Consider the following 21,701-nt stretch of genomic DNA (forward strand, 5'->3'; position numbering starts at 1 on the left):
CCCCGGTGACCCCCCCCCCCCCCCCGCACGGCGAGACGCGGCACTCCGAACTGTGGCCGGCGATTCCCTGGCGAGGCCGCAGCCCGAGCTGCGGATCTTCACGGGGGAAGGCGACACTTTGTTACGAAGCAGACAAGTTCCGCTCGCGATGAAGCGACGAGTTACCGCAACCCCCCCCCACCGCCAGCCGAGGCGCGGACGCGGATCGCCCCGCTGGGAGGGGAGTTCGACCGCCGACAACGACTACGGCTGCAGTTCTCGAGCTAGCGCTGTGCGGTGAAAGCGTCCGAGTAGACGTCAAGGTCTGTGAGGTCGCCCGCGGCGTGACGGCCCTACAGCTGCCTGCCGTTGCCTGTCGCCTGCTGCGCAGATTTCATTCGGCATGCGTCCGTTACCTTTAATCAACAGGGAAGTTCGACCGCTTTAGGCCACTCGTTATGCCCCACCCCCTCGCCTAACGGGGCTCCCTAACTCTTTTGGCACCGCGCCTTTCCTTTTTAAGTCCCGCCCCCTTCTTCTCTAGGCCACGCCCCCTTCTTCTCTGGACCACGCCCCCGTCTTCTCTAGACCACGCCCCCTTCTTCTCTGGACCACGCCCCCGTCTTCTCTGGACCACGCCCCCTTCTTCTCTGGACCACGCCCCCGTCTTCTCTGGACCACGCCCCCGTCTTCTCTAGACCACGCCCCGTCTTCTCTGGACCACGCCCCCGTCTTCTCTGGACCACGCCCCCGTCTTCTCTGGACCACGCCCCCGTCTTCTCTGGACCACGCCCCCGTCTTCTCTAGACCACGCCCCCGTCTTCTCTGGACCACGCCCCCGTCTTCTCTAGACCACGCCCCCGTCTTCTCTAGACCACGCCCCCGTCTTCTCTGGACCACGCCCCCGTCTTCTCTGGACCACGCCCCCGTCTTCTCTAGACCACGCCCCCGTCTTCTCTAGACCACGCCCCCGTCTTCTCTGGACCACGCCCCCGTCTTCTCTGGACCACGCCCCCGTCTTCTCTGGACCACGCCCCCGTCTTCTCTGGACCACGCCCCCGTCTTCTCTAGACCACGCCCCCGTCTTCTCTGGACCACGCCCCCATCTTCTCTGGACCACGCCCCCGTCTTCTCTGGACCACGCCCCCGTCTTCTCTGGACCACGCCCCCGTCTTCTCTGGACCACGCCCCCATCTTCTCTGGACCACGCCCCCGTCTTCTCTGGACCACGCCCCCATCTTCTCTGGACCACGCCCCCGTCTTCTCTAGACCACGCCCCCGTCTTCTCTGGACCACGCCCCCGTCTTCTCTGGACCACGCCCCCGTCTTCTCTGGACCACGCCCCCGTCTTCTCTGGACCACGCCCCCGTCTTCTCTAGGCCACGCCCCCTTCTTCTCTGGGCCCCTCCAATTCACCGGGACTAGGGGGAGAGGGTTAGGCTGATTTTGGCTTTGCGTTGTTGGGGTTGTGGAGTGGGGGGCAGGGAGGCAGGGTGGTGGGAGTGAACCTGGGCAGCAGTCAGGGTGGGGGTGGGCGGAGGTCGTGAGGGGGGGGGGGGGCATCGAGATCAGGATGAGAATCGCTCTTTGAGCGGCTAGGTAAGAATGATAGATTTCAAACGGGAACGCGTTGTTCACATTGCAGGGCGCTATTATGAAATCAAAATAATGCGGTGTATCTTCTCTGGCAAATATGTCAGGGGTCTCAAGGGGCGGCGTGGTGGCTCTCGCCCCCATTGCGCCCCTCCCCCCCCCCCCCCCCTTGGATCTTCTATTTGAGTCACCCATCACAGAGGCGTAGCATTGCGGATGAGCGACACGTTCACAAAAACAAGCACGAGGAGCGATGACGACTCGAAGTTTTTTTTATTGGGGGGGGGGAGGAGAGGGGGGGGCGTGTGAACCCAGTGACGGTGCAGTAGCACCGCCTGCGCACTCAGCCAATCGCCACGCCACTGGCCTATTGTTAACCAATGAGAAAACAGCCGCTGAAGAGGGGGGGGCGTGCACGCGGGGTAGAGAAAATGGAGATTGTACCGCGTGGCCTTCCACCTCGGTGGGCGCGACACACATCGCCTCGAGCCGGTCGAGAGAGTCCCACGTGCCCCCTGCGTGGCTGCTGTGATGAGGGCCGCGATCGGGCGGCGCTGGGATGGGATGGGCCCCTCCACCCCCTGAATGTGCCTCTGTGAGCCGCCACCCGAGTTCACTTCCTCTTAGCGGCGAATCGCTGTTACGGTGCCTCCCACCCCACCAGCCTTACTGCCACCCCACCCCACTCACTCAAAAGTATTTCTTGACAGAAAGTTTCAAAGCGGAGGCCGCAGAATCAGAAGACTCATCCGGACCGCGGCCAACGGCCCCGATGGTGGCCCCACGCGCGCCGTCTCTCAACTCCCCGAGCGGGTCGGCAACCCAACAAACACCGCGCACGTGCCGACCATTCGGGCAATGCATCCTCCAGAGGGGCTCTGCAAGAATTTCCTTTCGTGAACTGTCAAAGGGCTTTGAACTCCACTATGCCATCATTCATTGAACCCCGCATCTCCCCCCCTCCTCCCTTCCCCTCATCGCCTCCCTCGTCTGCCACGTGTTTATTTATTCAAGAATGTATTTCAACTTGGAGTGAATTATGCGAGTGGGCGAGCTGATGCGTGGGGCTGTCGGAGAATATTAATATATATGGTATCCATATAATATTGTGAATATCTCAAACGTGACGTAACAGAGAATAGCTGAACAATTCAGGGAAGCCAACCAGGCCACTGTGACGTCCCCGTCATGAACACACGGATGCATCCGCAACCACGACAAGCGGAGAGTACTGCTCCGATGGGTGGATGCGGGGGGTCAATTTCATTTCCATGAAGGTTTTTTGCCTCCTCGTGGGAAGAAACCGACCGCGTGCGTACCGGGAATGCGGGAGGAATCGCGAACTCAAAAACTCCGCACAGATGGGATCTCGATTAACTTCGCGTGCTGCCACGTGCGTCGCATTTCGCGGCCCGGCGTGTGAACGGGGTTCATCGTGCAGGGGCAGACATCGAGGTGTCCGCGTGTTTATTGTAATCGCCCGTGTTTCTCGTGGCGAGGTGTCATCTTCCTCGCCTGGTATGCGGGAGGTTTGTGGGCACGTTCCCGACCCTGACGCCTGCATGTTTGGAGTTTTCACGCTTCTCTCCCCGTGGTCGCGTTGATTTTTCTCCGGGACCTCCGGTTTTTCCGGTTTCCTTCCAGAGCTGCTAAAAAAAACCCAAACTCACAATGTATTTGGCCAAACATCCCAATGCTGAAAAAGTACCTGCAAATTGTCCAGCTGGGACCACACAGCAGCAATATCTCCCCTGCGACTGGGGAAAAATTGGCAGGACCCTCCTCGGTAAGCAAGCGTCGACAGAATAATAATCGAGTGTGAACGTGTGCGCGCCTGGTAGCGTTGGCGCAGTGGCTAGCGCTCCACACATCAGGGCGAGTATAATCTGAACCACTACCGAGCCTGTCCTGCATCAGCACTGGGGAAGACAAAGGCGGCCGGGATATGAGAGCGTCACGTGACAGCCAAATTGATACTTCTAATTCTCAGGGTTGGATTTTCAACCACAATCAAGTGCATCAATCAAACACCACGATCGGGCCGATGCCTTCAACTCGCCACTGTCGAGGCGCCGGTTTAATCACGAAGGCGACTGAAACTTGGATTGGAACCACCCCAGGGTCTCAGGCGGCGCCTACTCAGTGTCGTTGACCTCGAGGTGACCCCGCCTCCTCGCCGCTGATAGTTTTCAATATCGACATCCAATTCCGCTGGAGAGTGACTAAAACGAGAGGGATTTAACTGCTGAGAAGCCACGGGACGGGGCGGACACAAAAGCCGGCCTTCAGAGGTGGAGGTAGGGTGAATATTAAATAGGAATTTGCCCCGTGGCTTCGTGCTATTCAGAGAGAGGAGGGGAGGGGAGGGTGAAATGGCACGATAATCCCATGAGATTTGGGTTTTCCCAGAAAAAAACATCTAATCGGCCAGATTAACACGAGGCACAAAAAAAATAAACCTACGGTGAGAAATGTCAACGATTGCCGGGCAGAATTCCTGGCGATATCGGCTCCGTAAAGCCGGAAACAGATTGCGCAATTCGACCGGGCGCCCTGATAGCGCCTCGCCGAGATCTCCACCGCCGCCTCTCCAATCACGACGGCTCTGGACTCGGGTTTCAATTTAAGCCGCACAATTTGAAGGGAAATAAGCCCCCGCACGCGCCAAAGAGCACTCCCCACCCTGTCAGCGGCGCGACCCGAGTGATGAGCAGCGTGAATGATGCCTCTTTATTGTCGTTGGAGGTTTATTTTTTTGATGGGGGGTGGGCCGGTTGCTGCTGTTGTTGCTATTGTTGCGTGTCCCGTGCCGCGTTGCTAAGCGGTCGTGGCAGCGGCCTCTGGGCCGGGGAGCCCTCTGAGCGGACAGCCCTGTCCTTCCTGCCACCCACGTGGCCTCATCGCGTCCCCACGTGACCCACGAACAGCGCGTCACTGCAGAGACGCAGCGCGGAGCCGACACCACCAGAAGCCTGGGTTCGCATCCAGGTTTCAGCAGACTGCGATGACGCCGGGTCCTCAGGTGCAGCGAGTTCATTATCTCTCGTGGCTTTAACAGAAACCCGTTGGCTTACATGGACACCCATAGACTTACATGGGGACCCGTAGACTTCCATAGGGAACCATTGACTTAGATGAATGCCCATAGATTTGCATGGACACCCATAGACTTACATGGAGACCCGTAGACTTCCATAGAGACCCATAGGCTAACACAAATCGAGTTGCGATGAAACTGCGTGTTCAAGTGAAGTGAGTTTATAGCCTTGGCCCAGTCAGCAATTAATGCACACAAAAACACATTATTGTTGAGTAGTGCACTTAATTCGCCACAATTCCAGCTTTGAGAATCAAAAGTGTTCGATTTTGCTGCCCATGGACGAGCATTAAAGGGATCTCGGAGGCAGCTCTATGATATCCGCTTCTGCGGTTTCCGCTCTGCAACACGAAGGGCTGCACTGCTCTGCAAGACACCCGGATGATATTTCACTTGAGCCTGGACACATTCAACGTGAAGCAAACAAAACCCATCAGTTTTCCTCGCCGAACTCGGCGATCTGTGCGCCCCGATCGCTCTGCCACGAGGACAAATCATTCATTTGTAAATCTCGCAGCGAGCGCGTCCCTTCGTGCATGGCAGACAACGGTCCGCGGAAGCCGATGCCACAGAGCTACCTCTGACTCGCCTTCGTGTGACTTCTGGGCCACACAGCGGAGCAGTAGCAGTTTCACACCCGCTCTGAAAATGAGACGATTGTTCATCGCAATTTTAAGGTTGATTTTATAAAACTACTGTATCGCTTTATATATATACATCGTGTTATTTATGTGCAGCGTTTTAGATAATTTAAATTTCGAAAGGGGCTGTGTAAAAATCGGAACAGACCGAGATTGATTGATCGCATGACAGCCAACGCCATATTTAAAATTCTCAGTGCTGGACTTTAGCCAAACGAAGCGCAGGACCACGTTCAAGGTGACCCGTGACTGTGTGCAGAGGGCCGGGGACATTTCCAGAACGATCACGGCGAACTGGGGGCCTCTCGCTTCGCCTCTCACCGCCACCGCCGCCGCCTCCCGCTGTCTCACTTTCCACGCGGCGCGCGGCCTTCACCCCGAGATTGCCGCTCCAGGGCGGAAATCAACCCGTCTGGGTCCACGGGGAATCGGTCTGCTGGCTCCTCACCCACCCACCCGCACGCACGCACGCCCGCCAAACCCTTACTGCTACAACTCGCCCCTGCCGCCCTCTGTCCATCTCCCTATTTCCTCCCGCTCCCTGAATCTCCCCATCACCCTCCCTCCATCTCCCCCCTCCATCTCCCCATCACCCTCCCTTCATCTCCCCATTACCCTCCCCTCCCTATATTTCCCCATCACCTGCCCCTCCCTCCATCTCCCCATCACCCTCCCTCCATATCCCCCCTCCCCCTCCATCTCCCCATCACCCTCCCCTCCCTGCCCCTTTCGCTGCCCGCCCACGCCTCTGTCTCACCGCGTGATGTAGAGCCGTGTCCCTTGAATTATTGCCGCGGGGAGCAACGGGAATCAGACCTGGGCCGGGAGGCAAACTGGGGAGGGAGGAAGGGGAGGGAAGGAGGGGAGGGTAGTGCGCAGCTGATTATCACTGCCGCAGTGGCGAGGTGGGACTCGCCGTCTCATGCAGAGGCTACGAAAGCCGCAGCCGTCTTGCTGCGCGCGGAGGTGCAACACGTCGTTTTATCCACATTAAAAATAAATACGTAAATGTGTTTTTTTTATTAAACACATTCCCATCATCTGAACCGGTTTTGAGCTGCTAGATTAATTTTGTTTTGCTTAACGCGTTGAAACAATTCCGCTAAAATGATGATGCACTCCCAGTGCATCGTAATTTCGTGCGTAGAATTTGATTTGCATTCCTCACAGATGTACCCGCTGAGTTAGCATCACGCCGCTTGCATTCGACACGAGGGCGCGCGTCATTGTTTGGTTTTCCCAGTCGCCCATCGCCGTGCTGATTGTCGCGGACCCGCGAGTTGAAAGGGACGCGAGTTTGAATCCAGGCCACGGAATTGACTCAGCCGGCCACCCCCATTGTCCGTCTCCGTCAACACAAACAATCTCTCTCGGGCTCCGCGTGCACCCACACGAACAATGGTTGATTTTATTATTGTTATATGTATTATTTGTATTATTAAAATACTATGATATTGTATAATGTTTTATTATTATACTATTATATTTTATTACATATTATTATATTGTATTATATTGTATTATTATACTATTATATTGTATAATGTTTTATTATTATACTATTATATTGTATTATATATTATTTTATTATATTATATTTTATTATTATACTATTATATTGTATAATGTTTTATTATTATACTATTATATTGTATTATATATTATTATATTTTATTATTATACTATTAAATTGTATTATATTTTATTACGGGTCGATCACAACTCAAGCGATCGTCATCATCTTTCAAACTATCTGCGTGACTTTAGCGAAAGACCCAAACAATAAAGCCCTTGTGTACGATGCAGAAATACAACAAAAACCAACAACAGTTCCCAAAGAACTGCACTTTCGTCCTCTTGCCTTATTAGGTCACCATCAAATATTATTTTAGTTGGCTAATGCGACCGACGAACAGGCCAGCGGCGCTACGCGGGGCTTAGCCGACTGTGGACCGGTTTCCATGTCCGTATCGCAGGCTCCTAATCAGCTCGGCTGAGTCACCGGTGGGTGCCCCCGCTGCCCCAAGTGTACCCGTGGTTCAGCCGTCGATGCGATAGTCCGCGCTCCTCGGTGAGCTTGGCAGGCAGCTCCGTAGCGAGACGTGAGGCAGGTCACAGCACGCGTGCGCACCCTCGGAATGCCACAACATCACTGGACTGGCGACCCGCGTGTTGACCTGGGGTCTTGTATGTCTGTCTGTCTAGAAGGTAGTCATGATAAAGGTTTTTGGGTTAAATTTCGATTTAAAGCTTTCGTGACTGCAGGGATTCATCTTCTTGGTTCTTTCGGTAAAGTCACGTAGAAGGGAAGTAATAAAATAATACAAATGAAACATAATAAAATCATTCTCACGACGTTTCGGCCACAACACAAGCAGTCGGAGGACGGCTGCTTGCGTTGTGGCCGAAACGTCGTGAGAATTATTTTATTATGTTTAATTTTTATTGTTTTTGGGTTAGATCGCGTAAAGTATAAATGCGTCGTAATCCTCCACCACATGACACAGCCATAATACAGGGTTTTTTGGGGGGTTAGATCACGTAAATATATAATTGTGTGTCGTTAAACCAGCCACCACCCGACAAAGCCAATTTCAGTAAGGTTTATCACGTAAATAGAACATGACAATTCGTTACTAGTATAGCAGCACCGGTGTGTTGGAGAGCAAAGCCACAACATTTACAATCTGAGTACGACGTTTCGCCAGTTATTACAACCGGCATCATCAGGCAGCAGCCAGACACATCTGGCGTGCACTACCAGCAACGAATTGTCAGTTCTGTTTACGTGACAAACCTTGCTGAAATTGGCATTTATATATTTACACAATCTCACCCATAAAACCATGGCCTGTGGATGAAGGTTTGCGCTGCTTGACCGCCTCGTAGCGTCGCCTCGCCTCTGGCTCGTGCCCCGCACCCTCTCCACCTCCCCATCATCCGGCAAATTGAACACAAACACGGGCCGTGTTCATGGGCCGACCCTCATTGTGCACGGGAGGCCTTTGTTTAAAGGAGAGTGGTGGGGCAGGGGTTGAATGTCGAGGAGCCGTTGGGGGGGGGGGGGTATGCTTTGTCTTTCTCCTCCTTCTTCAGATGCTGCTGCTGCTGTGAATGTAAAATTGTCAACGAGGGATGATGGAGTTCGTCCCGATGAGTGTTTCGTTTTAATGCGCATCAGCAATCGAGGCCGGTTGGGGAGGCCTTCATCCAGCAGTTGATAGACAATGAATAATAATAATGATAATGAATAATGATGATAATGAATAATGATGATAATGATGATAATCATGATAATGATGATGGTAATGATGATGATGATAATGATGATGATGATGATAATGATGATGATAATGAATAGGTAATGAGTAACGTGATTGCTGACTCGATATCAGGTACTCGTTTAAGCCCAGGACCGGTTCAGATAATCACCACTGACATTAGCCGGGGAATGAAAATCCACGTTTTAACCGGTACGCTACCACTCCCCGCTCACAGCATCAAACCTCAGCACACCTCAGTACACCTCACCACACCTCACAACACCTCACCACACCTCACCACACCTCACAACACCTCACCACACCTGGAGGTGGGGGGGGGTGGGAGTGGGGATTGGGGGGGGGGTAGCGCCCTTGGCATGCGCGGTCCTCCTCTGGGCCCCGTGGCCCCCACCTCTGCTACGCGCCGGTGGGGGGGGGGGGGGGGTCTCCGACGGCCGTGCAGAAACTCGGAGTCGGTGGCAGCGCAGTGGGGGGCCCCTCGTGCGCCCATTTATAAATGTACGCGATCTAACTCAAAAACCTCGATTGTGGGAACTCCCACGGGTGTGGCTACCACTCCGGCGCTCTTCTTGACCATCAGCCATCAACCCACATCTCGCGACGTGTCGTGCCGGAGACGAGAACAGCCCGGGCGTGATCCTGGCCCCACCGCTCTCCTCCGTCAACTCGGCCTCCAAGGAGTGTGCTGTGTAACCGGGGAGACAGAACAGGGGGCAGCCCGCGCATGATCATGCCCGCGCAGCCCCTTGCGTTTGACACGACGGACATTAATAGACGCTCGCCAACCGGAGCGTTTGATCTTTGAAACGCGAGCCCGCGTGCCCTCGCACCCCGCGTGCGTCCGCCTCCACGGGAACATCGCTTGAGTCCGCCCACATCAATCACGATGCAAGGTGTGTTTGGACATCCCTAGGTCAATATCCATTAGTTCCTCAAGCATTTCAGTTTTTTTTTTTGCAGAGCGGCTGCCAATAGATTCCACGTGGAAGGGCAATGGATGGACATCATGGAACCATGGGGGAGGTGTGAGGTGGGGGGGGGGGCTGAGGGCGGAGTGGGTGGGGTGGGGGCGAGGTTGCGTAAAGGGGGGGGGGCATAGGGTCACCAGTAACAGCTGGGAGTGGTGGCTATGCGCGCGCGTGCTCCAACAGCGCTGTGAACGTAAAGGTTGGTGGACAACACGTGGATTCGTAAATCCGTCTTCTGCATGGACCTCTGAGTGCCATAGGCCTTGCGTGTGCGCTGGGTTGTTTTTCTCTGCACGGGTTCTCCCGTTTGCTGCCACGTGAAGCCAAACGCTCATTGTATTCATGGAATTGTCCAAAAATCCCAGTGAAGTAACCCATTGAAACTCACTGGATAAATCAAACAACACTGACATTATTAGTAGTATTATTGGCGTGCGTAATGATTACAATGTTTACTTACTGCTGGATGATTTCATGCCTGGACGATACTTTGCCCTGTGACCCTTGATGAAGAGGGGGCGGAGGACGCGGTAGGGGCGTGGGGCTTTTCAGTTTAAGGGGGTGCAGTGTCCTGACTCGAATCACATCATGGGGGTTGGGTTGGGTGCCTCTCTGCTAGATACTAATGCACATAGTGGGGGGGGGGGGGGGTGCGGATAGAGACACGTGATTACAGCCCCAGTGCAAAGCCATTAAGATTCAAAATCTATTTGTAGTCTTTGGTTTTTTCCCCCCAGTTTCACGTCACGAAGCAGCGCATCGCCTCGTGTTGGAGAGCAGCCCGCGAAAGCAGACATCGCAGAACTACTGTTTCTGAGATCTATTGAAGTGGCCTCTGATCCACACTCAAGTGCCCTCTGAGAGAGATGTGCCATGCGTGGCCTTGAAATGGGTCTTCATTGTCCTCAGAGCTGGATTTTATCTGGAGTGAAGGACAGTTAAACACGTTTTATACCTCACAGCGGGAATAGCTGCAAATTTAATGAGGGACCAACTTTAATGAGGCCATCAACTCGCAAAGTTTGAGATCGCGGTTTAATCACGGGCCGCTGAAACCTGTGAGCCACCCAGCCACCTCCGATAGAATCTATTTTGACTCTAGGAAGATCTGGCTAAATAGAGTGAGCGTACAGTCAACCGATGTGGAGTGTGCAGGCGGTGTAGGGAGGACGTGGGACAGAAGCCCCCCCTCGTTGCAGTCCCGCCACCAGGGCCCATGCCAGTCCCGCTGCTACGCCAGTGATGACACAAGGTCACGGGCAAACGACGCGAATGTCCATGAGTTCTATGCTGCGTCACTGCCATCGAGATGAGTGCGCGTGCATGGGAGCTCGATGTTCGAAGCACTGGAACCCTTCAAGATGTCATCCTCTAGCAGTGGATAGAAAATGGCTGTTGATGATGATGATGTGGAATATGTGTTCGACCATTACTGTCATTGGTTCCTCCTTGACGATCCTCGCATCAGAATCATCATCAACATCAGCAGCCAAATAGGTATTAACTCCACCACAACCGCCATCATCAGTACCATCAGTTACCATCTCTGGGTGATCCGCTAACCCCCACCTTCCAGTGCTGGATCACAGACGTGGTTATTCGCATGCGGACCGCTCACCCGCCAAGTAGAGATGTTATTCAACACTACAGCCATTGCCACAAGGGAACACACACACACACAAAGACAAAGATCCCCCGTATAGCCTGAGCAGACTGTTGGGGCAAGTTCTGTTGGCGATCACATATGAAGGCCGGAACAGTACACGAGGGGGCGGGTGGCCAGCACCACACCCCGCCGCCTTTGTCTCCCCAGTGGCGATGTTTACACACCGCACCAGGTACTCATTCGAGGCTGGCTCGACCTAGGGGAGGCACAGGACCGAGCGGGAATCGAACCCCGGTTGCCAGGTTCGTAGCGCAGCGCGCTAACCACCACACTACCGCTCCCCATACGCACACAAACAAACACAATTTATCAGCGTGCGATTACAATTCCTGCAACACGCAAAAAAGAAAGACACAGCAGCTAATAGCGAGCAGCAAAGAGGCCCGCCAGCTGCCCGAGTTCAAGATCCCATCTCCCGGCACACGCAGCAGCTCGGATAAAAATACCCCTGGCCAGAGGCCACCACCACCGCCACCACCACCACCACCGCCGCCACCGCAGCCGCCGCCGCCACCACCACCACCGCCTCCATCACCGCCACCACCGCCGCCACCACCGCCGCCACCACCGCCACCACCGCCACCACCGCCACCACCGCCACCGCCACGACCACCACCACCGCCGCCACCACCATCAACCACGCGTAAACTATGCACTGTGTGCGGCAGGCTGACACGAGAACCATCTCAATAAAGAGTGTGTGAGAGAATGTGTGTGTGTGAGAGTGTGTGTGTGCGTGTGTGTGAGAGTGGGGAGCGGTAGTATGGTGGTAAGCGCGCTGTGCTACAAACCCGACGACCCGAGTTCAATTCCCACTCACGGCCAACACGAGTGATGAATATCTGAACCGGTCCTGGGCCTCCCCTAGGTCGACTCAGCCTCAAATGAGTACCTGATGCGGTGGGTACACATCGCCACTGGGGAGACAAAGGCGGTCGGGCGTGGTGCTGGCCACCCACCCCCTGTGCCGTTCTGGCCTTCATAGGTGCTCGCTAACAGCACTTGCTCCAACAATATGTGAAGGCTATACGGGGAATCTTCATATTTGTCTGTGTTTACGTATGTAAACACCAACAATGGGGAGACAAAGGTGGCTGTCTTTTAGCCACACCAGTCCCCTCGCTCACAGGACTCGTCCTGTGAGCCTGTGTAGGCTATACGGGGGATCTCTGCCTCTGTCTTTGTGCTTGTGTAAATCATATGCAAGAAAAGCCATTAAAAAAACAGATACAAGACTCTGGCGAGTACGACTGCTGTTGCCAGACCAGCGCACCAACAAAGGGAACTATTCCATCATTAAACAACTTTTCTCAATCAGCCCGACCGGTGCAAGAGCCCCACACGTAACGACAATCACAATCATTCGTTTCTCTCGATCGCCTGGCGTCGTTACACAGCCTCGGACACGGGGGTTGGCGGATCAGGAAGAGATCAGGTGTTCGGCAGCTGTACGCAGGAGAACGGCCGATCAAGAGGCAGAGTGTCGAAGTTCGCATGGACATGTAACGAGAGTGCGACGCGTTTCCTGGACCGAGCGAGATGACGACTCCAAGAGCTTGGGGAGAGATGATGATCGGAGATGGAATGTCAAAGTGGAGCACTGGAAAGTGGAAATGAGCTGAAAAATCGGTGTTGTGACCTGCAGTGTGGTTAGCGAGTGGGTGAGTGGGTCGGCGAGTGAGTGGTTGAGTGGGTGAGTGGGTGAGCGAGCGAGTGGGTGAGCAAGCGAGTGGGTGGGTGAGTGGATAACTGAGTGGGTGAGTGGGTAAACAAGTGGTTGATTCGGTGACTGAGTGGGTGAGCGAGCGAGTGGGTGAGCGAGCGAGTGGGTGGGTGAGTGGATAACTGAGTGGGCGAGTGGGTAAACAAGTGGTTGATTCGGTGACTGAGTGGGTGAGCGAGCGAGTGGGTGAGCGAGCGAGTGGGTGGGTGAGTGGATAACTGAGTGGGTGAGTGGGTAAACAAGTGGTTGATTCGGTGACTGAGTGGGTGAGCGAGCGAGTGGGTGAGCGAGCGAGTGGGTGGGTGAGTGGATAACTGAGTGGGCGAGTGGGTAAACAAGTGGTTGATTCGGTGACTGAGTGGGTGAGCGAGTGGGTGACTGGGTGAGCGAGAGGATTAGTGGGTGGCTGAGTGGGTCAGTGAGTGGTTGAACAAGTGGTTGATTGGGTGACTAAGTGGGTGAGTGGGTGACTCAGTGGGTGACTGAGTGGGTGACCGAGTGGTTGATTTGGTGACTGAGTTGGTGAGTGGGTGAGTCCGCGAGTGGGTGAATAGGTGACTGAGTGAGTCGGTGGGTCGAGTGTGTCGTTTCCACCTGCAGTGCGGTGGTTGAACACAGTGTGGCTGAGATGACTCGGTCGGGTGGATCGAGTCCTCGACCTGGGTGGAGGACTCACTGGAGAGAAGCAGCTGGCGCAGGGTTACAGGGAGCGGGCCAAGCGGGAAGGCCCCGGGGGGACGCGGAGACTCGCACCGTGTCACGGCAATCCCCATGCACAACACCATTGCCCGTGGCTACAGCAGAGAGCGGGTCTCGGCAGTGACGGGGGAGGTAGTCGGGTCGGCCCCGTGGAGAATTTCCCGGATCCCTGCGCCAGAAGTAATGCAGCAGCAGCGCCACAACCAGCGCCACCACCACCAGCACCACCAGCACCACCACCAGCAACCACCGGCTCAACAGGGCCCCCTTTCGCGGCAGCCAGAGCGGCCCCCGATCAGAGCGAGCTGGTGGTGACCTCCGCGGGCCCGGTGCGTGGCCTGAGCCCAAACTGCTCCGCCAGAGGCCCTGGCAAGGGGTCACGGTGCCGGCAAGGGGTCACGGTGCGGCAAGGGGTCACGGTGCCGACAAGGGGTCACGGTGCCGGCGAGGGGTCACGGTGCGGAAAGGGGTCACGTTGCGGCAAGGAGTCACGGTGCCGGCAAGGGGTCACGGTGCGGCAAGGGGTCACGGTGCGGCAAGGGGTCACGGTGCGGCAAGGGGTCACGGTGCCGGCGAGGGGTCACGGTGCGGCAAGGGGTCACGGTGCGGCAAGGGGTCACGGTGCGGCAAGGGGTCACGGTGCCGACGAGGGGTCACGGTGCCGGCTCGCAGGGCACGGCTTTGGTCGGCCCACACGAAGGGAGGACGAGTGCTGTCATCATCAGCCGCAGCAGCAGGCCATGGTCAATCCACAGCTGGATGACGGCCTCCCAACGCCATAATCGTTGCCGTGGTTTATCCACTGCTGGATAAAGACGTTCCCATATCGTGCTCAATGAGTCAGTGCCTATCCGCTGCTGGGTAAAGGGCTCTCCACGCCCCCGCTGTGTCGCCCTTGGAGGGGTTTGTTTTGACCACGTTTTTGCCGGACTGGTTACTGGGGGTTGCGGCTGGGTCAGGAGCAGATAAGATGTCACACGCCACTGATGCCAGCCGTGGCCAGGAACCGAGCTCAGGCAGCAGTGCTCTAGCCACCGCTCCACCCTTTGCCCCCACAAGTGCTATCGGTGTACGGACGGAGCAGGCATGCACGGACGCAGCAGGTTCGCGGACCACGTAGCGGCGATCTTGTCGCGTGCAACACTCAACCTCGTGTTCGTCTATTTATCAATGACGACAAATAGTTGACCGCGACAGCAGCTTGAGACGGAGCGTCTTGTTTGCAAGCAAGGGCGGCGCGTGCATTGCCACCCGCGGCAACAGCATTCTCTCGTGCGGCTCGTAAACTACATTGGGCTGCCCGTATCACTCGCCGCTGATGTTATCCCGAGGCCAGGTTCTGAACTCGAGTCGCCGGGGTTCGTAGCGCGGAGGCGCCCGAGGCGTTCGAGCGCTACATCAACCGCTACCCCCCCCCCCCCCCCCCACCTGCTGCGCCGCAGCATAATCGCTACGCGCAGCGGCAGCAGCAGCAGATGATTGATGCAGCACGAGGAGGAGAAGAAGCAGTAGAAGATTTGTCTCCGTGCATCTCGCTAATCTCTGCACGCCGAGAACTGCTTTCCCCCCCGCACCCCCCGCACCCCCCCCCCGCACCCCCCGCCCCCACCCCCCCGCACCCCCCCCCCGCACCCCCCCCGCACCCCCCCACCCTCGCAGTCGCTGCCACCCAGCAGGACGCGGCCACATTGTGGGGGTCTGCACTCATTGCGCACACAAAGTATTTGGCTACAAATTGAGCCGCAATACCTCGCTGCCGATATCGTCAATGAGCGTGGACCATCGCCACGCGGACTCCGCTCGTCATCGCAGCAGCAGCAACAGCAGCAGCAGCAACAGCAGCAACAGCAGCAGCAGCAACAGCAGCAGCAACAGCAGCAGGAGCGGCGGCTTTTGCGCTCAACCATGGAACACAGCGGCCGTCACCGCATCGCGCAGGGCGCTGTCGGAATGCGCTTCTGTGGGCCGTCTGGAACGCTCCTCCATTCCGATATTAGGAAGCCGCCGGAGCTGTGCGCTCTTAAATCGTCTGGAAGATTGAGAACTAATTTCTTTAAAACTGCTGCTTGAGTTCAGTTGGTTGTCCTTCACCCCGCACCTCCAACTAGCACTGTTAGCTAGGTACGGTGCGAAAGAAGTTCAACATACACAAAGGCAAAGATCCCCCGTATAGCCTGAACAAACTGTTGGAGCAAGTGTTGTTAGCGAGCACCTATGAAGGCCGGACCGGTACACGAGGGGGTGGGTGGCCAGCACCACACCCGACCGCATTTGTCTCCCCACTGGCGATGTTTACACACCGCAACCAGGTAGTCATTTGAGTCTGAGTCGACCTAGGGGAGGCCCAACACCGGTTCAGATAATCGTGTTGGCCGTGAGCGGGAATCGAACTCGGGGCCGCCGGGTTCGTAGCGCAGCGTAGAGCTAACCACTGCACCACCGCTCCCCACCCGCACGGACACACACGGACACACACACACGGACAACAACAACCGCCATTCGCCACTAAGTGGCGGTGACGTCACCACGACGCTTGTGCCAGGCCATGTGCACCTTGAGGCCACGTGACGTGTCGAACGCCCGCTGGCAGGAGGTCACGGGGCAGACCCAGATGCCACGGGTCGACTGACTAAGATGACTGAGATGACTGGCTGATTACACGGACACACAGACACGGACACACACGGACACACACACGGACACACAGACACGGACACACACACGGGCCCAATCGGTGACAAGGGGCCCCCAGTGGCCCTGCAGCGGTAGCGCAGCGCACTCGCCGCTTGCTTTTTTGCAGAGGGACGTTCGCGGTTCGAATCCGGCAGGTCGCCCTGGTTATTAAGCTAAACAATTGTTTAGGCTCTAAAGAAAGCTGTCTCTGGTGTGGACCAATCAGTTTCAAAGACAATGCATAAATTATCAGAGTATTGTTTTTTGTTTGCATTTGACTACAAGTGTTGTGGTTAATGTAAGCATGATTCCTTGCAAAAGGTGTCAGTTTTGTTGCCAGAAAAAAAGGGGAAAACCCCTATTAGTAAGCAATTGTTGTTATTTTTTTTACGATTTATATTTAACCAGGTCAGGCCCACTGAGCTACGTAGCTCTTTCTGAGAAGCGACATGGCTGTCACAAATGATAGCCCAACGAAGTGGCTTATCGCGTGGAAATGTACAGCAGCGAAACACTTTAAACGCGCGTTTGAATTTCTGCTGAGTGTGTGTTGTTGGATAAAGTGCGCGCCGTCTTTCTCACAGTCGACGGTAAAGACCCGCCTGGCGTCATTCTCAACGAGTGTGGAGGCACTTTGTGCTCGTGCCGGTCCAAAACAATTTTGAGATGTCCCCGCAAATGACTCCATTTGGAAAATCTACACAGAAATCACTCCCCCGCCCCTCCCACCCCTCCTTTCACTTACTGCCAAAATAAAAATTAAACTTGGCTGGAGGCTCGTGAAAGATAAGTCACGAGGCTAAGTGAGGCTTTCTTGGGTAAACACGGTGGAATAACAACGACGGCAGTAATAACACAAACAACAACAACAACAACAATAACGTCAGCACAACAGCCAACACGTCCGCACCTGTGCGGTGATGCCAAACGGTGATGATTTTTCCGTGCATGCGGGGGGGGGGGGGTGCGAGGTGGGGGGTGCGAGGTGGGGGGGCAGGGGGCTCATCTCACGACCCCCCCCCCCCCGAGTTGTTTACCACGCGGTCGGCACGGGGCCAAACGCGCATCACACCGGGTGGGAATCTGTAAACCAAATCAGCGTTCACGTCGCCTCCATCGTAGACATTCCGATTTTATATTCATAGCCTGCGGACAAATATGCTTCGGACTGGTAGGTTTAACGCGGCAGAATGGGAAAGGCGGATTATAAAAACACTGTGGTTTTGTTTTGGGTTTTTTTTTTGGGGGGGGGGCATAAGGCATCGCAGATGTTCAATCCCACGCGCGGGGGATGATCTCCGCGCAACGAGGCGCGCGGCTGCCTCTCGTGGTCACCAATTCGGGGACACTTTGTGGCCGCAGACATCGTGGCCACGTGACGAGGTGCACACGCCACGATCCCTCGATCTGATCCACTGCTGGACGACGGCTCCCCGGGCGTTGCCGCCATCTGCGCAGCCCTCGCCGCTTGCGTGGGGTGGACGTCTTGCGGGGTCGTCGTTCCCTCGCCTCTGCCCCCCCCCCCCCCCCCCACGTGTCTCCACCAGCACGGCCGTCTCGACACCTTACGCCTGGCCGCCGCCGCCGCTGCTGCTGCATCACACCTTGCTGACAGCGGCGCACAACGACAAAAAGACGAAAAACCACCTCAACATATTTGCGTCAAAAGCACCGCGACCTCGTATATATAAAAAAAAATACCAAAAATATATTTATATAATAGACCACGTTATGGGCAAATTCGCTATTATTCAGCGCGCATCGTCTACATGTACTTATATATTTATTTTTAAATGCATTTGGCGTTGTTGACGAACGTGTAGAGTGTATTGTATTGTGAGCTCTGCTTGTGCATCACGCAGCAGCAGCAGCCGTGCACGGGCTGTGGTCGAGAGTTCCAGTCACACGTTGAAAGCGCACCGCAGGGAAATCCGATGAGCTACGAAGCTCTTCTTCAGACGCACGGCCGTTCAGGCGCCAGCGGCAACGGTGCAGCAATGCGGCGAGAGGGAACGCAACGGGTCGTCGAAGCGAGGAGGCAGGCGAGAGAGCGAGAGAGCAATGGGCGACGGAGGAGGCCGTGTGCTCGGTGGCAGATGACGGGGAGCTCTGCATGCTGATATGAGCTACCCGTCGGAGGCCGTTGGACTGCGAGAAAGGCTGCGTGCAGAACGAGAGAGAGCGAGAGAGTGAGCGAGAGAGTGAGCGAGAGAATGAGCGAGAGAGAGAGCGAGAGAGTGACCGAGAGAGTGAGCGAGAGAGTGACCGAGAGAGTGACCGAGAGAGTGACCGAGAGAGTGAGCGAGAGAGTGAGCGAGTGAGCGAGAGAGTGACCGAGAGAGTGAGCGAGAGAGTGAGCGAGAGAATGAGCGAGAGAGTGACCGAGAGAGTGAGCGAGAGAGTGAGCGAGAGAGTGACCGAGAGCGTGAGAGAGTGAGCGAGAGAGTGACCGAGAGAGTGAGCGAGAGAGACAGCGAGAGAGTGACCGAGAGAGTGAGCGAGAGAGTGACCGAGAGAGTGAGCGAGAGAGTGAGCGAGAGAGTGACCGAGAGAGTGACCGAGAGAGTGAGCGAGAGAGTGAGCGAGAGAGTGAGCGAAAGAGTGACCGAGAGAGTGAGCGAGAGAGTGAGCGAGAGAGTGACCGAGAGAGTGACCGAGAGAGTGAGCGAGAGCGTGAGCGAGTGAGCGAGTGAGCGAGAGAGTGACCGAGAGAGTGAGCGAGAGAGTGAGCGAGAGAGTGACCGAGAGCGTGAGAGAGTGAGTGAGAGAGTGACCGAGAGAGTGAGCGAGAGAGTGAGCGAGAGAGTGACCGAGAGAGTGAGCGAGAGAGACAGCGAGAGAGTGAGCGAGAGAGTGACCGAGAGAGTGACCGAGAGAGTGAGCGAGAGAGTGAGCGAGAGAGTGAGAGAGTGACCGAGAGAGTGACCGAGAGAGTGAGCGAGAGAGTGACCGAGAGAGTGAGAGAGTGAGCGAGAGAGTGACCGAGAGAGTGAGCGAGAGAGTGAGCGAGAGAGTGAGCGAGAGAGTGAGCGAGAGAGACAGCGAGAGAGTGAGCGAGAGAGTGACCGAGAGAGTGACCGAGAGAGTGAGCGAGAGAGTGAGCGAGAGAGTGAGCGAGAGAGTGACCGAGAGAGTGAGCGAGAGAGTGAGCGAGAGAGTGAGCGAGAGAGTGAGCGAGAGAGTGAGCGAGAGAGAGAGCGAGAGAGCGACCGAGAGAGCGAGTGCGAGAGTGACCGAGCGAGAGAGCGAGCGAGAGAGTGAGCGAGAGGTGGGGGTTCACATAAAGCAAAGTTTAAATAAAAAAAACGAAATGATGAACGAAGCAAAGTGCCGACTACACCGAGCATCTTCTTGTTTCCACTGATCATAAAAAGAGAGTGAGAGAGAGAGATTGCCAGGCGCCCACCTGCTGCGCTTCGCTGCCTGGCAAATGTCACCCGGTTAAGCACCCCGACAGTGAGCACGTTCGGCCGATTGAAATATTTGCAATTCGCCGGAAGGACCGTGACGGCTTAACCGACGGGATTTTTAGAAATGTAGAAGGTAAATAGAAGCGAATATTGAAATATAAACAGACGGCGTACGGATTTTCCGGGCTCGCGACGAGAGGGCGGAGAGCGGGTGGCGAGAGCCACGGGGCGCTGCGTGAGGGGCCAGACGCGGCGCGTCGACTCCTCCGAGTCACCCCCCGATCTGCCTCAGCCGACCTCGATAACATCGACGACCGCCGCTCAGCACTGGTGATGGTAGTGGTGGTGTCACCAGGGCGCCCGTGCCAGGCCAGGTGCACTTGGAGGCCACGTGAAGTGTCGAAGGCTCGCTGCTGACAGGAGGACTCGAGACAGACCCAGGTGGCATAGGTTGATTGACCGAGATGACTGGCAGATTAACTATTTCAAATTTGTTTTACTTAATTTTACCAGATAAGGCACACTGAGCTACATCGATCTTTGCCAGAAGCAACCTGGGCACAAATGAAGTAGCTTATCACGTGGAAATATATGGACAGCCAAATACGCTGAACTGATGTTTATTATAAATGTTGGGGGAAAAACCGGAAGAGCCGGAGAGAATTTCACGCGACCACGGGGAGAGAGACACGCAAACTCTAAATAAACAGCAGGCGTCAGGGCCGGTAACAAACCCACGACCTCCTGTAGACCAGGCGAGGGAGTTAACATCTCGCCACCGTGGCGCACTCCTACCACCCACCACCACCACCACTACTACCACCACTACTACCACCCACCACCACCACTACTACCACCACCCGTACCACCCACCACTACTACCACCACCCGTGCCACCCACCACTACTACCACCACCCGTACCACCCACCACCACTACCACCACCCGTACCACCCACCACCACTGCTACCACCACTCCTACCACCCACCACCACCACCACTACTACCACCACTCCTACCACCTACCACTACTACCACCACCCCTACCACCCACCACCACCACTACTACCACCACCCCTACCACCCAACACCACTACCACCACTCCTACCACCCACCACTACTACCACCACCCCGACCACCCAACACCACTACCACCACCCCTACCACCCACCACCAGCACTACTCCCACCACCACTACTACCACCACCCCTACCACCCACCACTACTACCACCACCCCTACCACCCACCACAATTTAGCGCCACGCTCAGCCACTGCCGACACCCGGCAAGCGGTCTCGACTAACAGCGCGATGCGCCTACGGACTTGGCCGAGCCGCCTTCGATTCGCGACCGCGGGCCACGTCGGTGGACGAGCGATGCGTGTCGACCTCGAGCGAGTCAACCCTCTGCTCGTTCCCTCCTCTCGTCTGTGTTCACGGCGAGAGGGGATGCCGCTCCCCCCCCTCCCCCCCACACCGGGAGATGGCTCGCACTCGCAGCCTCCCGTTCACACCCCTCGCGTCCATCTCATTCACGCCGCGATTAAACACCCGGCGCTTATTAAGCGCGATTAGTGGCGCGCGTCTCTTTCGAGAATATTTGACTGCTGTGGGGGTAACCTCGCGCGCTGCGATCAAACATCCATCATCCCTCGCGGCAGGGATCTAGCACGTGCCCCCCCCCCCCCCCACCACCACCACTCTCACACCGCTCGCCTCTCCTGTTTTGAGTGTCAAGACGTTGCACATTACTCACCCATGTTACACACACGCGCGGGCAGCCCACCCACCCGCCCACCTACCCCAGCGAGGCTTTTGGGAATAAAACTGGAAAAGGTCTCTCTCCATAACCGCCTCCGGTCGCGTTTGACATTCCTCGCCCTGTTCACGGCCACGCGATCGTTCGATTTGAGACGCGCACACACACACGCACACACACACAGACGCGCACACACACGCGCACACACG

The sequence above is a fragment of the Lethenteron reissneri genome, chromosome 47 (assembly GCF_015708825.2).
Source record: "Lethenteron reissneri isolate LAM-NWPU_2019-01 chromosome 47, ASM1570882v1, whole genome shotgun sequence".
NCBI lineage: Eukaryota > Metazoa > Chordata > Hyperoartia > Petromyzontiformes > Petromyzontidae > Lethenteron > Lethenteron reissneri.